The 16,115-nt window shown below is 39.3% G+C and overlaps 1 protein-coding gene across 13 annotated transcripts in view; it reads right to left on the bottom strand.

Moving 5' to 3' along the window:
* LOC139967733 (uncharacterized) overlaps window positions 1–16,115 on the bottom strand; it is a 52,922-nt gene that overhangs the window by 25,228 nt on the left and 11,579 nt on the right. For 2 of the 13 annotated variants that reach the window (XM_071971767.1, XM_071971770.1), the window contains exons 2-4: window positions 9,094–9,306; window positions 7,760–7,909; window positions 6,820–6,908 (exon numbers count right to left, since the gene is read on the bottom strand). The gene's annotated coding sequence lies outside the window, so the exon portion shown is untranslated. Of the gene's footprint in view, window positions 1–1,401; window positions 1,771–6,323; window positions 6,399–6,819; window positions 6,909–7,759; window positions 7,910–8,158; window positions 8,355–9,093; window positions 9,888–11,028; window positions 11,060–16,115 lie in introns of those variants that run through there. The other 11 variants (XM_071971768.1, XM_071971769.1, XR_011793106.1 and 8 more) reach the window with 11 other exon arrangements.

The following is a 16,115-nucleotide window of genomic DNA, read 5'->3' as shown; positions in this document are numbered from 1 at the left end:
ACATGGCTACTACAACTACTAGCACTAATCACAGCAAAAAATGAATAGATGCAACACCCTGTAGCAGTGTGATGATTACTATGCAAGAGTTTTCTGTAGAAGGACGTTCACCTTCTAGACTAGGCTTTAGCCTAGCATGATAGCACGCACATATTTTGACACATTGAAATGAAACTTCACCGCAATCGACACACTCTATCAGACATATGCAGGTGCGGATCCAGAGGGGGGGTCCAGGGGGTCCGGACCCCCCCTGCTCTTGGCCAAAAAAACAAAAACAAAAAGAGAAAAAAAAAGAGAGAGAAAAAAATAATTAAATTTAACATCCACGGCGTTGGTTCTCTCCAATCTACCATGAATAGATCATCAATAAAATTAGCTAACTCGTACTGATGCAGATACATTTCGAGTGAGTTTTTGTAGGTGCTTGGTATGGCTAAATTGAAGGGGGTTCCCTGTTGTACTTAAATATCCAAGAATTTCACAATGGATAGAGTGAAACCCACTCCCCTTAGACCCAAGGATCACTGGAGGCCAAACCCCTCACCCTTCCAGCATCCTGGATCTGGCCCTGCATCAAACAGTGGTGACAGAACGGGAGGGGGATTGGGGGCTAAAGGCATTATGATTTTTGTATCATCTCAACTCATCTGATATGTATTACCATATTTCATAGATTGTTTTTTCTCATCAATTGAGAAATTGCAGACATGAGATCCATATTTTCAGTCTAGGTACATGCAGCTTAGAATACTCAGGAAGTGCTGTTTCCGGCCATCAATCTGGGGGGTTTGTAAAGCCAAAAATTTTCTTGTACGCTCCGCACCAACCGATGGTGGTGCTCCGCTTAGATAGTCTTAAGTTCAGGCGCGGCTGGACCAGTCAGACCCCCCCCCTGTCACAAATCCTGCATCCGCCCCTGATATGATACATGTGAACCAGGCCCAGAAATGAAATATACTGTAAACATGCATGTTTGAAGAAATTACAAATTCTTTGGCAATCATAAAAGATTAATAAAATTTGGGAATTTGCAATTATGCGCAATGATAAAAAACATTGCTAGGACTAAATGTTGCACTGCAGAACAATCGTCTTACTAACAAGTACATGCATGAATCTAACCTGAACAGGTGCTTGCTGATTTTTAAACACAGCACAGTTCTAGTGTAGCATATTGTAAGAACCTGTGTTTGCGATATTTGCTGACAAACTGCTTTAGTGTTGTTTTTGATAGGTTAGGCTATTTTTCAATAGCAGATTGTGTGTAGTGCTAGCTTTAGTCCAGTAATCGCAACTTAGGTTTTGAGAGCGATTAATCAGACTTCCAAAGTGTAATCGCGACTACTGGCGATTAATCGATCACGACTATCAGCACTACACTGTATAAAAGTAGACTACCAGATGTACAACTTCAGTTCCTCAGGTTTTACTTGTTCTATAGCTTAACATTGAAATTAGTGGCTCCTTATACCATCCTTTACTGTACTTGTACTACTACACATCTCAATAACACACAGATCAAAACAACAGACACAAATGTAATGTCCAAGATATACTATGTGCTACCCCTTTAAGTAAAGTGCAGCTCGGCTATTATTTGGAATCTGTGGTCTCGTTACTGTGGCCTTTTGACCTCTCTCCCTCCAGTAGGTGATGCTCTTATCTTTATATATAAACAATGCATGATTCACCCTGTTTGTTCCAACTGTATTAAATTCATGTACATATTATTATTAAGAAGAGAATTGATTTAGAAATAGAAGCAACATGTCGAATATAATATACTTTATACTGTCAGTGTATTCTTTGGAGTACAGAACTTTACAATGGTGACGAGGATGGGATGCAAACCCACGCGTGCAAAGCACAATGGATTAGCATCCCATCCTCGTCGCCATTGTCAAGTTCTCTACTCCAAAGAATACACTGACGGTATAAAGTATATTTTCAGAATGTTCCGTCGCAGTGATGAAGAGATACAACCTTGCAGAATTTGTGATTTGATCTCTTTATCTAGCTCAGAAAATTTACAGTGCTGTGCTAACTGTCTCAGTCTAGTGGCAAACATGTCCAGAGTTTCGCTCGAATCTTGTTTGGACTGTCTGAACTTGTATACTTCAAACTCAACATTCTTAGCGGGTTGAAAATAAGTAGACAAACTTCCTTGGCTTTGACATAATCAGCAGCTTCACCAGTGTCACTAAGAGTGTGAAAAATATCTAAAACACTTTCTCCAACAAAATGTAACATCGCTCTCTTGCGTGTATTGTCTTTGATGTTGAATGCAATGAAAAAGTGTTCCAGTCTAGCAATCCACTTTTCCCAACCACTCCCAATATCTGCTTGATCAGATCCATTACCGAAACCGAATTCCGGAAACTGAAGATTCGCCATTTTCACAGTCAGAAATACAAACTTTGGGGACTTTTAAGATAGTGAGAACTTTGAAGATTTTTATAATCCGGTTTCACTACAGAGAACTTTTGTCAGATTTTTTTTTTTTGCAGATTATTATAATCTGAATGAAGAATGGATCACAATGTATCCCATCCTCATCGCCATTGTAAAGTTCTCTACTCCAAAGAATTACAGGCTCAAGTTCTTCAACTGGCTCATGAAGGACATCAGGGGGTTGTAAAAACCAAACAGTTGTTGAGAGAAAAAGTGATTTAGAAATAGAAGCAACAAGTCGAATATAATATACTTTATACTGTCAGTGTATTCTTTGGAGTAGAGAACTTGTTTTGCTTAGGTTGTTTTACTAGGACAATATCACCTAATTTAAACATATGTGGTTTGGCCTTGTCCTTACAATCTGCATACGATTTCATATTATCTTTCTTAAGTCTATCTCTTTCCTATATTTTCTCATCATTTTGAGAACTTGTGAGCTGAGGAAGTTTAACACGAATTGGTCTTCCAAACAACAACTCATGCGGGGGTTTAGATGTTTAGAATGGGGCGTTGCTCGATAATTTCTAAGAAAAGTGTACAACTCCTGATGCCAATTTTCACCTTCAACTCGAGCAACACGAATAGTTTTCTGAATAGTTTGCATAAAGCGTTCTGCTTCAGCGTTTGCTTTTGGCCAAAGTGGGGTGATCTTTCTGTGATGAAAGCCTAAGTAATCAGCAAATTGCTTGAAAATTTCGCCTGAGAATGGAGGACCATTATCTGTTTTGACACTTTCTGGGATTCCAAATGTGGAAAATATCTTGTCCAACTTAGGAATCACTGAATTGGCAGAAGTCGAATTCAGTATCTCTACCACCGGGTACCTTGTCATACAAAAACAAATGAAAATACTCACACGCCCAAACAATCGCCAATGCTTCTCCATGATTCACCCTGTTTGTTCCAACTGTATTAAATTCATGTACATATTATTATTAAGAAGAAGAGAACTGATTTAGAAATAGAAGCAACAAGTCGAATATATTATACTTTATACTGTCAGTGTATTCTTTGGAGGAGAGAACTTTACAATGGCGACGAGACCACAGATTCTAAAAGCCTAGCTGCAGTTACTTAAAGGGGTAGCACATTGTATATCTTGGACATTACAACAGGTAGTACAGTGGTCTCTACAGGCCATGAACATGTTCTTCCAGTCTAATTATTACTTCATCAGTGCATTTTTGGACACATGGTGTACCAATGTGTTGTTACTTCTGTGTCAATCTCGTGCCACATTGCGATATTTTGGTGATTTTTCACAAAATTTGCCCCCAAATCACTCAAGCGCAAACTGATGAGACGTTTTTGTCATATTCCGTGATTACATATCATAACCAATACCCTTAGCTATACTTAAAGGCTAATAGAGTCTAAAATGGCAAATTTCAAATTCTTACTTATTATGGCCACGACACAAAATTTCAACATCCAGTATTTTTGGGATCCATCTAAGCATGTTCTCTAGAACATATATATGTCAACCACTCTGCCAGTTAAAAACTTGATTTTTCCCTTCGAAAATTGAGAATTAATTTACCCTCTTTGGGCTTGAAAAGTTTGTTCGTCCGAAAATTTTCGTAATCTCATGACGCCATGTGACTACATCTTAGGAAGGAACATGATTTGCTCTTGCTGTTTCCTTCGAACATATATCATACCTACACTCCAACAAGTGTACATAAATACACAAAACAATCGATAACAAGTCGGCGCGAAATCAAATCTAAATTTCCCGTGGAATGTCAGATTTAGAACCAAATGTGGCAACTGAAGTTCAAAGTGATAGTGGTTCTTCACCAGGCAGTGCAATTGGGCTAGAATTAGAGTGCCCTTTTAATATTCGAAGCAGAGAGTGAAGGCGATGATCATGCCAATATTGAACCAAATGTTGAGGGTGGACCTGAGGTGTTACTGTTAGGATATAGAACCGTACCAGTTCGAGCCTGTCAAACGAGCCGAAATTGAAGCTCCACAACATATCGAAGAAGAAACCTGTTCGAACTATTGCAAGAAACATACAACGTGGTAAGAATTTAGTAACTAAGCAAACAAAATCCAGTCCATTTTGTGCATGTGTGGTTGGAATTCGCGGAACTGCCTTAACCGTATTGTGAGTTGTGTTACGGTGACTTACAACCATAGAATCCTTACAACCCCTATGTACTGTGTGTTGGCTATGTATTCATACATGTACAGTATGGTGCGTAGTACTAGTAGTAGTAGGGTTGGTTGCATACTGAAAGTTTGGCTTGGGTCGTAAGCTGCATTATGCAGCCATGTTAGGTAGGCATATGTGTCATTTTATACTCATTATTACTAGGCTAGTACTTAGGCCTGGAGTTTTGCAAATCAATTGTCTGAACAAAAGAAAGTTTCATGAAATATGGAAGGTGTAAATTCACAACAAATGTAACCATAACTGTACATTGTATCCCTGCTTGTTATTGTGGACATCATGGGCCAACATTGATACATTTTGAACTTTCATAACTTTTTTTAGGCAGTACAGATACATCTATAGCCTATGGTGAACAGGTTCAATGGTACTTGGGGTTCCTAGCAAGACACGTCAGGGTTGTGCTACCATCAGCCAATGGTCATAACACTGGATTCAAGTTACCAGGAGAAAACTCATTGTATAGGAAGCCTTGGTTGAGAAATCCCTCCATAAACACCTTTTCTATTCTACGATTGTCTTGGATTATCAATCCTTCAGGGTTCCCTCAGTGTTGATATATTGAAATTCATGACTTTTAATTAAGGATGAAATGGTTATTTTCCAGATCCAACATCAACAATGAAAGAAAAGGCATGTTTTGAAGCATTTGGACACATGTATTGGCGTGACCGTGATGTCATATAATATGTGCATCAGTGAATGGGCATTGACCTTTTTAGGAGCATTTACCTCCCAGACATGTTTGCTTTGTACCTTTAATCTGGAAGCCAAAATATCCATATTTCCAATGATATTTGACAGAAAGTTATCATAAAGACCAATGGAGGCAGCAGAACTCTTGAACGTTTAGACTTTGTTTCTTCAGCAGCAGGTGGTTTGTTTTACAATCTTTCTCCAGAATCTCAGCAGTACACACTGTTAATGGTCTTCGATTGTTTTAATGCGTGTGATGCTGTGTTTCCAGTTGCCCGTCAGTGTTGTATGTGTCGTCGAGCGTAGTTACCATGTACAGGTATGCATGTGAGTTGCGTTGTGCAGTACGTCTCTTGGTTTAAATTACCCTTTATTCTATTTGCTTTTGGTTTATTCTAATTAATTTATCACAACAACGATTGATAGCGATGGACATGTATCTGTTTTGTAGGCTTAAAGCCAAAAATTTCATGTAAGTCGTTTTCCTTTAAACCCCCTTTGATGTCACAAATTACATTAGTGTAATTTAAGAATGATAATGTCTATGGAAAGTACAGTTTTACTTTTATGTCATATAATACAATGATTGTTGTTAATGTTGGTTTAGTTAAGGCTTGTCCAGATTGTCCAGAATGAATGTCTAGAACTGATATTGAATATAAACTGTGTTCAATGATTTAAGATATGAACTACGTTGTGTTAATTTTTGGCTCTGTGACTGTTTAAAATAAATCGCTTACTTACACACAAGGTCAAAAAAGTAATGTGGTCCCTAAGTCTAGATAGAAGTTCTCGCTAGCTAAATGCTACCCATCACTTGATAGCTTTTTGGTCATTCATTTGAACCTCAAGTTTCTTTATCTTGACTGTGCAGACTTTTTGTTTGCTATGAGAGCTTGAAATTGTCCTCACTTGTAAACAAACGTCTTTACTCAGCAGTAAACAATGTTCATATGCTGCTCCAGGGAGGCCTAAAGTGGTCTAAACTTACCTCAACTGACCCAATCTTTGTACCACTTGTACTTCCATTCATGCTTCATAACAGCCAAACCAAGAAAACCAGATCCTAATTGATGAGATATAAAAAAAGATATTCTCCTGTTGCTCTTTGGAACTTTTTCTGAAGGAGAACACTTGTGCAGGTTGATATAGATGCTAAAAGGAGTATGCCACATAAAGTAACAGCTGAGATATTTAAAATCCACATTAAACCTCCTTTTATGATAGTTTGAGAATTTTTGACTTTCACCATTTTTGTTTATCTCTGTCTATTGGGTGACTCTTCATATGGTGTCTCACACGTTATACAGTCTATATGAATAATACAGTAATGAAGTCTGTACAAGTGAGTGCCCAATGGTTGACATATTCCCTAGTGTGATAAGAAGTCATTCCCTCAGCATGACAGGCATCTACTGAATGTCTAAATTGTTCTTGGGTCCACCGAATGAGTTTTAAGCACAGTCCCTCAGTTTGGTGCTACTTACCCCCTCTGGCGGAAACTTGGTTGGCCTTCTTCTCTCTGAAAATTTGATCACTCCCAGCATCCAGTAAGCATGCGCCCTTAGCTGTGGCTCTAAAGTGAAAGAGAAAAGTTACTTGTTACTTTGGCACTGCTTTCCAAAGGTATTTTGTCAGATTTTGGTTCAAAAACTTCTCAGGAGAGCTATGTACTAGCTGTAACCAGATCTAGAATGAGGGCGCTGTTCAAACAACATTCCAAACTAGTTGTAGTCCATCATATTGACTAGTTTCTCAGTGTAAGTCTTGTATCATTTTCTATGTGCAGGCTTAGACTTCCAAGAAATGCTTACAAACAAAACTAGTGAATAGGTCACTGGAAAATTGGTATATTTTAAGGATAAAAACTGATTAGTATTTAGAAGGATGGGTAGAAGGAAAGGCATGTTTGATAGGCATGCAACAACCTTCAAGCCAGGTAATAGGTTTGGCTTAACAGCTCATACAGCTGATGCCAACCAGGCTGCCTAGCCCTTCTGATTCGGATGTGGCAACTATTTCCTCTTGCAAACCTGCTCATACAAGGCTCAGCATGGAAGAGTATAGAGAGTAGTTAACTCACCACCTAAAGGACATGAGATATTTTCAACTCAGTCAAAACAAACCATGCGCTCAGGCCTAAACAGCACCATGCTGGCAAGCTTGATCAAATGGCTCATAATGGAATTGGTAGTGTTTACAGAACCTACAGGAAATAGGTTAGTAAATTTACAAGTCTTATTAGGAGCCTATAACAGTGCTATGATGGCTCACAGAGAGACAAGCAATGGATGTGGGGACGACCCTATAGGTTTCTGATATGGAAGAATTTGTAGGACTTGATTCAAAGGTTGTGTTTGGAATCACTATGTAGCTACAAGAGTGAACTCTTGTCCATCTAAAACACTTTATAACAAAGTGGCAAACCTGGCAAGAATCCTTCAGAACTAAACATTACACCGCAGTTAGGCTTGCATCAGACGTTGATCAGTTCAAGTTCAGCTCGTAGATTGCTCAGCAGCATCTCTCTTTCCAGTCCTGTCAGTAGACTACAAAAGTCAGCCAACCAGTTTGGACCTGTAATAGAAGAAATTAATGAAAATGATGTCAGAAAAGGGGTGTTTAGAGGAGACACTGCAACTGTGTGGCCTCTCAAAAGACTCAATATTTTGCAGAATATGATCGTTAATATATAATTACCCTCTGCTTAATAGAAAAGTAAGAATCCATTTGTTCCTGCAAGCCAATGCAGAGATATAATTGTTGAGAATGTCACCATGCATAAATTTGTTATTGGTTACCATCACTGTAACAAGTTTTACTTACTTGGTGAAATGAATAGAAGAAGAGGTCACAAGGTACAATGTCCAGGCCATGAAGTCTGTTCCGCAAAGATGCAAATGTCGGAGATGAACAGAATGGTGGAAAGACTTGTGCATCCAAATTACTTATTACTTAATTTCTTAATTACTTATAGGTAAGAACCCACTAAAGGTCAAGTGCCTCATAACTGATTCACCAGTACAATGGCTGCAACCAGGTGTGTAGCCAGGAATTTGCCAAGAGAGGGGCCAAACTGTAGATTCGACATTGCAAACTATTTAAGTGTAGCGCCACCATGGTTGGCGCGAAGTGTACAAGAAAATTTTGGCTATAAATACCTCCCAGATCGCTGGAAATGGCACTTCCCAGGCCTTGTTAGTTGCATCTTAGCATTTTCTCTTTTGAAAATACTAACGATATCGTAAAAACATTAAAAAAAATAAACAATATGCTCAAGGGGGGGCGGCTGCCCCCTTGGCCCCTCCCCTTGGCTATGCGCCCGGCTGCAACTACTCATTCTGAAACAGAGAACCTGTTAGACCAAGTACACCTAAATACTGTAGGTCACTCCACAGAGCACTGACTAAAGCAGTACTCTCCTCTGATATGTTACCTACAAAAACTGTGACTACAAAGCATTTAATACAAAAGTGCTTTGCAGAGGAGTTGACCTACCCTAAACAGGCAGAGGTGACTGCAAGCTTGCAGTAAAGCGCTCAAATAAGACCATTGCAAAAGGTGTGAAAGCTTTATCAACATGTTTAAACTGCTTTGCAAAGTGCTACAATGGAAATCATTCACATTGCCCAAAGCATTCATTTGTATGCAAGGGGGGCAGGAAGTACAAAATTTCCATTTATGCCAAATGCTACAAATAGATCTCTGCTAATATCCCACACTGACAGCACACAACTAAATGAATTACTTGAGACACCCACCTGCAGCAAACCATCATTGTCCACTTGCTTTCAGACTTCCACTCAAAAAGCAGAGGGAGTCCATCCAAAACATAGCACCATATTTCAAGCAACAGTCAGTACAGGGACCACAGTTCCATACACATCATAAATAAAGGGTCTGAAGACTTCATAGCCAGGAAGATGAAAGCTACAGGATTAAATGTGAGCTCAAATAGTCCATGTATCCAGACTCTGAAACAGATGCAAAGAAAACCACAGTATGATAGATTATGTAAAAGAGGCAGAGTATACAAAAGGAGGAGACTACAACTCAGAGAGAAAGAGTACAAGCTACATGGTATAACAAAAATAAAAAACCCAGTGCAATCAAACATGCAAGACGGGCTGTTGCTTCACTGCGAGATTCTGCTGATAGATGTGAAACCTCCACACTTAGGCTGTTGTGGCATATGTGGAAGATGTCAAATGATTTGATAATTAAAATTTGTTTTCTTTGCACAATCCTTTGAAGAGCATATATGCTAGAATGTGGACCCTGCTGGCTCTTCTCTTAGCTGCCAGGGGTGGCTTTGTTACAATCACTGTTTTGTTTGACTCTACAACATACATTATGCATGACAATCCCTGTCAAAACAATCAGTGTCCATTTCTTGCATGATAAAGTAGCACTTGGACAAATGAAAAAAAAAAAAAACTGAACAAAGTGAACATCCAACTATGAATGTAATGCTTTACATTAGATTCCTAGTTGGCTCCATCACAATGGTTCATCATAATATCTGCATTCCTAGACATAGGCCTATTTCCATTAACCACATGAGTTAAATTAACAATGACTGCAAGGGACCTAGAATATTCACACACAAAATATTCCTACCAGCATTAAGTCCAAGACAAATTTGCAGTGGTGCCAACATATTCAACTATTGTCTGCAAAACTGAAGTTTCAGGGTGGTCCTCGCTAGCCATGTGGTCAATAACTTCAAAATGTTTGATTTTTTTTTTTTTAAACTTTGTGAATGTTTGGACAATCCTTCAGATCAACCCAATTCAACTAAATTATTTTAAAAGGCTCAATCTCTGTCAATATCAAGAAGATTTGAGGCAAAAAGTGTCTTAAATTTATTAGAAACTTCATGTAAACTTGTTCTGGATAATTGTGTACCTCCCCAATCTAATGATATGTATTGCATATGGACATTGATTTGACAAGTGGGAATTGGAAAATGAATCACTTATGTCAGCTCTATTTTCTGGAATATCAGAATCATTATCTTCACTACTGATGGGAAATAACATGCCTACATCATTCCTCATAGCTAGTTTTACCTATCGGACAGTTTTTATGAACCCCTTTTCAGATGTTTCTAGAAAGGGTCAATTCTAATGTAACTCTCCTCACAACTGTTTAATTCCACATCTATAAGAAAGGTTCTACTCATATAAGTAAATGAGGTGTAAGGTTTCAAAAGTTTATTGTACCTTCAAGACTGTCCTGTATATATGACATTTTGGGCAATTATATGAAAAATTCCAACTGTTCTACTTTTGTGAGAAACGGTTAAGTACAACCTGCATTGCTGTACTGTAAAGCAAAGTGGTAATTAACAACCTGATTATGAGTAGGGCCCACTAATTAGGTCATTTAACATATTTAAATGGATTTAATTTACAATTCATTCTTCTAAATTGTAGTTTAACCATAAACATAGCTTGACAAACTGCTGGTCTCTTTGGTTGGTTCCTAACATAGTTCATGATCAGCTGTCTGCTGCATTCTGTTCATTGAGTGTTTGTGTAATGTGGCTGAGCAAGAGTCTTGCATGTCAGCCATGCTGTTGGATAAGGGAAGATCACTGACGGAGTGAATGAAAAGCAACTTAAATGATACACCCTTAAATAGCTGTCGTCTGGCCTGTAAACATCAGACCTGTCAACTCTCCCGGTTTTTACCTAAATCTCCCGGCCTCCCGGTTTCATATTCTATTCTCCTGGTTTTTTAATGTTTCTTCACTTGCAAAATTTCTGAAAATAGCCAACAGTTATAGTCCTATACTTATTCGCATAATAAGTGTAATCTAAAAATAGATTGAATGTTTACAAACACGTTACAACTGACACAGTGCTGTGCGGGACTCTCAACCAATATTAGGCTGCTCTGTCAGTTCTCGGACTTCGCCCAATGTCATTATTGTACGTTGGCCTTGGGCGAGTTCTGAATACAGTACAGTAGTATGGCGTGCACTGTGCATATGCCATGGTGCACAAGTTTAAACACAAGTTGTCACTAATTGTTTGTAAATGCGGCGTACTGAATGTATGCAGTTCGCATGTAGGCTACTTGTATACGACAAAAAAAACAGTTAAGTTCTATGCCAGCACACACTTTACCTGCGTCCTTTTCGATGCTACAATAGGTGAATATCACGTCTTAAACTACGATTTAAGAAACGGCTGTTTCAAACATCTCACTAATTCTTTCGGCGACTTTAATCCCTATTCATTGAGCACAATAGCATAACCTGCGTATAAACTCATACAGGGATTATACGAGGTGTCTACGTGGCAATTTGTGTGTCAACAATTTATACGCGATTGTACTTGTTTATATGTTTTTATATGATCCTGTGCGCAAACACAAGTCCAGTTATATATACATGAGCGGTAGCATGGACACTTCGAAGTTCGGACACCTAAGCCTTAAAACACCCCAAAACTATATCTTCTAGTATAAATCACATGAAAATATACTTGATATGGTGGGAGAAGTGTGTTATATTACAATACACGGCCAAACTCTCTTTCCTGCAAACTGTTTTCACGTTGTATTCCAAGAAGATTCTTTGTGATTGTGGAACTGGTATTTCTTTGCTAGAGTATTGCGAAGTTCGGACACCCAACCCACAGTGTGGCGCTGGTGATAAAATTGGTGGCGCAGTTGCTCTTTCAGCAATTATAACAGATAGATTGCTGTCATTTTATTGACAAATATGTAAGTACTTACTTGCACACGGGTCATTTTGGAGGGAAAATAACTGTTTCTTTGTAGTTTTTTGTGCAATTGGCTGTTACTATAGGTTGTCCTGGTGAAATCGTGTATTTCTAAGGGGTGTCTGAACTTCGCAGTGTTCCGAACTTCGCAATACTGACTGTACTGTAGACTATTTATTTAGGAGTATTAATAATTTCAGTTGAAAATTACCAACCTCCCTATTTTCCCCTTATTCTCCCATTTTTTTGGCCCTGAAAAATGTTATTCTCCCTATTTTGGGGTCAAACAGGTTGACAGGTCTGAAACATACTCAATTAACTTCCCTTATCCAATGGCATTGCCAGCATGCTCTGCCATGTTGCAAAGACAAAGAAGCTAAATTTAGTATAAGTGGGAGTTTAACTCTAATGTACGCTTCTGCAATTACATACTCGGCACAAATATAGGCTACATTATGCTGGAAATTCTGTCTAGCCTAGTGACAATTAGGCTATAGGTGCCCAAAGTATTAATATTCTCACTATTTAACATCTACATTAACAATGCCAGCATGCATGACATGTTAGGCTACACCACATCCATGAAAATCTGTTTATACCTATTGTGTAGGAATGTAGGTGTAGCCTAGTGTTAATATTCCGACTGTTATCCATTCGCTTAATTCAACTGAAGTATGCTTTAGTCAGCAATGCAGATCATCCTTACCAACAAGACACAACTTTTGTTTGTCAGGAAATTGAAACATTCACCGTCACAAGATAAATCACATTTAAGTATATGAGTCGGTTACCTACCGACTCAACAAGCTAATGTTCTCTTCGGCCAATATGTTTCGTTTTCGACAACAACCTTTGGAACATTCTATTTATAGCAGGCCTAACTTAGAAATCTATCATAGGACACAAGGTCATCATATCACTGACACAAAGTTCTTAAGCAAGTTTATTTAACTTACATTCTTCCTCGACTATATTGAATAATGGTTAATGTGACTTAATTTTTTTCAAACTTGGATTGATCTTTCAAAAATCAGCTAATTGATATTACATATGTAATAATAATAATAATTATGGAAAAAGATTTAAAATGCAGTTCAGGGGCATCAGAGCTATTTGTGATTGGTACGGCAGATCAGAGTGTGGCCATCTATCATAATTATCGGAGGACGTTTGATAGGTCAAACTACGCTACGCGCCACCATGGTTGGCGATGGTTGGTGCGTAACGTAATGGAGAAAAATTTGAAAAAATGCCTCCCAGATTGCAGGAAATGGCACTTCCCGAGCTTGAAAACAAGACCCCTGGCATGCCAGAGTAGTCACATTTAGCCTACCTGCCGTCATCATTATTTGCCATGGCATCATTTTTTGCCATATTTTTTACTTAGTCCTACTTTTTTTCTTTTTTTTTGGGCGCCGTGAATATTGGTCCGCACCTGCCGTACCAGCTCCGACGCCCCTGCAGTTAAGTTGGTGACCAGTAGTCGAAATATTTACTGAAAGTCACATTATGAGGTCTCATCACAGTGGCGGAGCTAGGGGTCTTGGACTCTTGGTCAGAGGGGGCGAGAATGGTCTGTATGGGCACTTTCGACTTTATCTAAGCGGAGCGCCACCACAGGTTGGTGCAGAGCGTACAGAAATTTTTTGAGTAAAGATACTCCCTAGATCGCCGGAAATGACCCTTTCCGGGCCTTGCTAATTTGCAGATAAACGAAGAATAAATAGGTGTCATCGCAAACAAAATGTAACAAATGTCAATAGGTAGATGAGAATGCAATAAAAAGTAAATAATTGCGAATAAGTAAGAAGTGGTGAATAGCTGAAAAGGGTGCCAGCAGTCCATCTGAGTCCGTTAAGGCAGGGAGGGCATCCGCCCCCTGACTGTATGGACGCTCAGCCATTGTCTCTTCATATGATTGTAATCTTGAGATATAATGCTGGTTATCTAGCAATAGTTAGCGCTTCTCATGCCAGCAAGAGGTGCAAAAGATCGGCAAAAGTCGTCACTGGGGTTCGAACCACCAGTGCAAAAGAGAGTCTCGCTCTGCAGCTGGTACAGTGCGCCAAGCCATCACGCCACTGTATCGGTTGATATATATAATGCTGGTTACCTAATAGTTAGGGCTCCTAATGCCAGCAAGAGGTGCAAAAGATCGGCAAAAGCCGTCACTGGGGTTCGAACCACCAGTGCAAAAGAAAGTCTCGCTCTACAGCTATAGTACAGTGTGCCAAGCCATCGCGCCTCTGTGTCGGTTAAGATATAATGCTGTTTATCTAATAGTTAGGGCTCCTAATGCAAGCAAGAGGTGCAAAAGATCGGCAAAAGCCGCCACTGGGGTTCGAACCACCAGTGCAAAATAAAGTCTCGCTCTACAGCTAGTACAGTGAGCCAAGCCGTCGCGCCACTGTGTCGGTTGAGATATAATGCTGGATATCTAATAGTTAGCGCTCCTAATGCCAGCAAGAGGTGCAAAAGATCGGCAAAAGCCGCCACTGGGGTTCGAACCACCAGTGCAAAAGAGAGTCCCTCTACAGCTAGTACAGTGCGCAGAGCCGTCGCGCCACTGTGTCATTTGAGATACAATGCTTGTTATCTAACAGTTAGGGTTCCTAATGCCAGCAAGAGGGTTCGAACCAACAAGTGAAAAGAAGAGTCTCGCTCTACAGCTATTACAGTGCGCCAAGCCGTCACGCCACTGTATTGGCTGAGATATCAGCTCATTATTTAATAGTTAGGGCTCCTAATGCAAGCGGAGAGGTGTAAAAGATCGGCAAAAGATGTCATCACTTGGGGTTCTAACCACCAAGTGAAAATAAGAGTCTCACTCTACAGCTAGTACAGTGCGCCAAGCCGTCACACCACTGTATCGGCTGAGATATTAGCTGATTATTTAATAGTTAGGGCTCCTAATGCAAGCAGAGAGGTGTAAAAGATCGGCAACAGACGTCATCACTGGGGTTTGAACCACCAAGTGAAAAAGAGAGTCTGGCTCTACAACTACTGCAGTGCTGAAGCGCAAGTGCGCAAGAGCAAGTGCAAGTGCGCCAAGCCATCGCGCCACTGTATGGATTGAGATATTAGGCCGATTACTGTAACTAATAATTACAGCTCCCAATGTAAGTACGAGGTGTAACAGATAGGCAAAAGAAGTCACTGGGGTTCTAACCACAAGTGCAAAAGAGAGTCTCGCTCATCAGCTAGTACAGTGCGCCAAGAGTCATGACAAAAAAATTCTGAGAGGACATTACCCAAAACTGTCAGCTTTTGGTTAATATATAGATGCTTATGTTGTGGTTTGATTTTATGGTATTCTGTTTCAATTACTTTCAACTTCGCTCTTTAAAGAGAAAACTGTTATAACTGTAATTCAGGAAAGAAGCTCCGCTTAGATAGTAATTCGCGCCCCCCGGGTTAGAAAATCCTGGATACGCGCCTGATACTCCTACTAGGGTAAGCACCTAGCATGCTATGCAACAACGCTTTGATTGAAGATTGGTTAACAGACTTATCAGCCATACGGCTAGTTCTAAATTAGCTAGGCCTTACACAGTTACAGTTCCAGCCAAATCTCCATTAGGCCTAAACAATTTGGCCTACTGCCACTGGCTAAAGTTTAAAACGATAGGGGTAAAGACTTAGACTAGGCTCAGTACGTCAGCAAAAATCATTTACAACAAAAGTCAATTACTATTGCTAGGGTTTTGCAGGCCTGCCAACTCTTGCGGTTTACTGTACAAGTCTGGTTGCCAAAGGTAGCAAATTTTCAAATTACAGTACAGAACTATATTCTAATTAAAAAAAAACATAATTGATATCTGCAATTTATGAATTAGAATTGCCCAGACCTTAAACTATTCCGGAAATTATATTCAAGATGGTAGAAAAGTGTGACAATCTATAAATTGTCCAAAAGTCGTTCTTTTCTTAACGGTGGTGCCACTCCTTTGCTGCTACATTTTGGGAATTCTGTCGTTATTTTCTTTATAAACATAAAATTTACTATAATCAGACGAGTTTTCAATGATATTGATGATGTTATAATTTAG

The sequence above is a fragment of the Apostichopus japonicus genome, chromosome 5 (genome assembly GCF_037975245.1).
Source record: "Apostichopus japonicus isolate 1M-3 chromosome 5, ASM3797524v1, whole genome shotgun sequence".
Taxonomy (NCBI): Eukaryota; Metazoa; Echinodermata; class Holothuroidea; order Aspidochirotida; family Stichopodidae; genus Apostichopus; species Apostichopus japonicus.
Note: the sequence above shows the minus strand (reverse complement) of the source record. Positions and strands in the feature narration are given on the sequence as shown.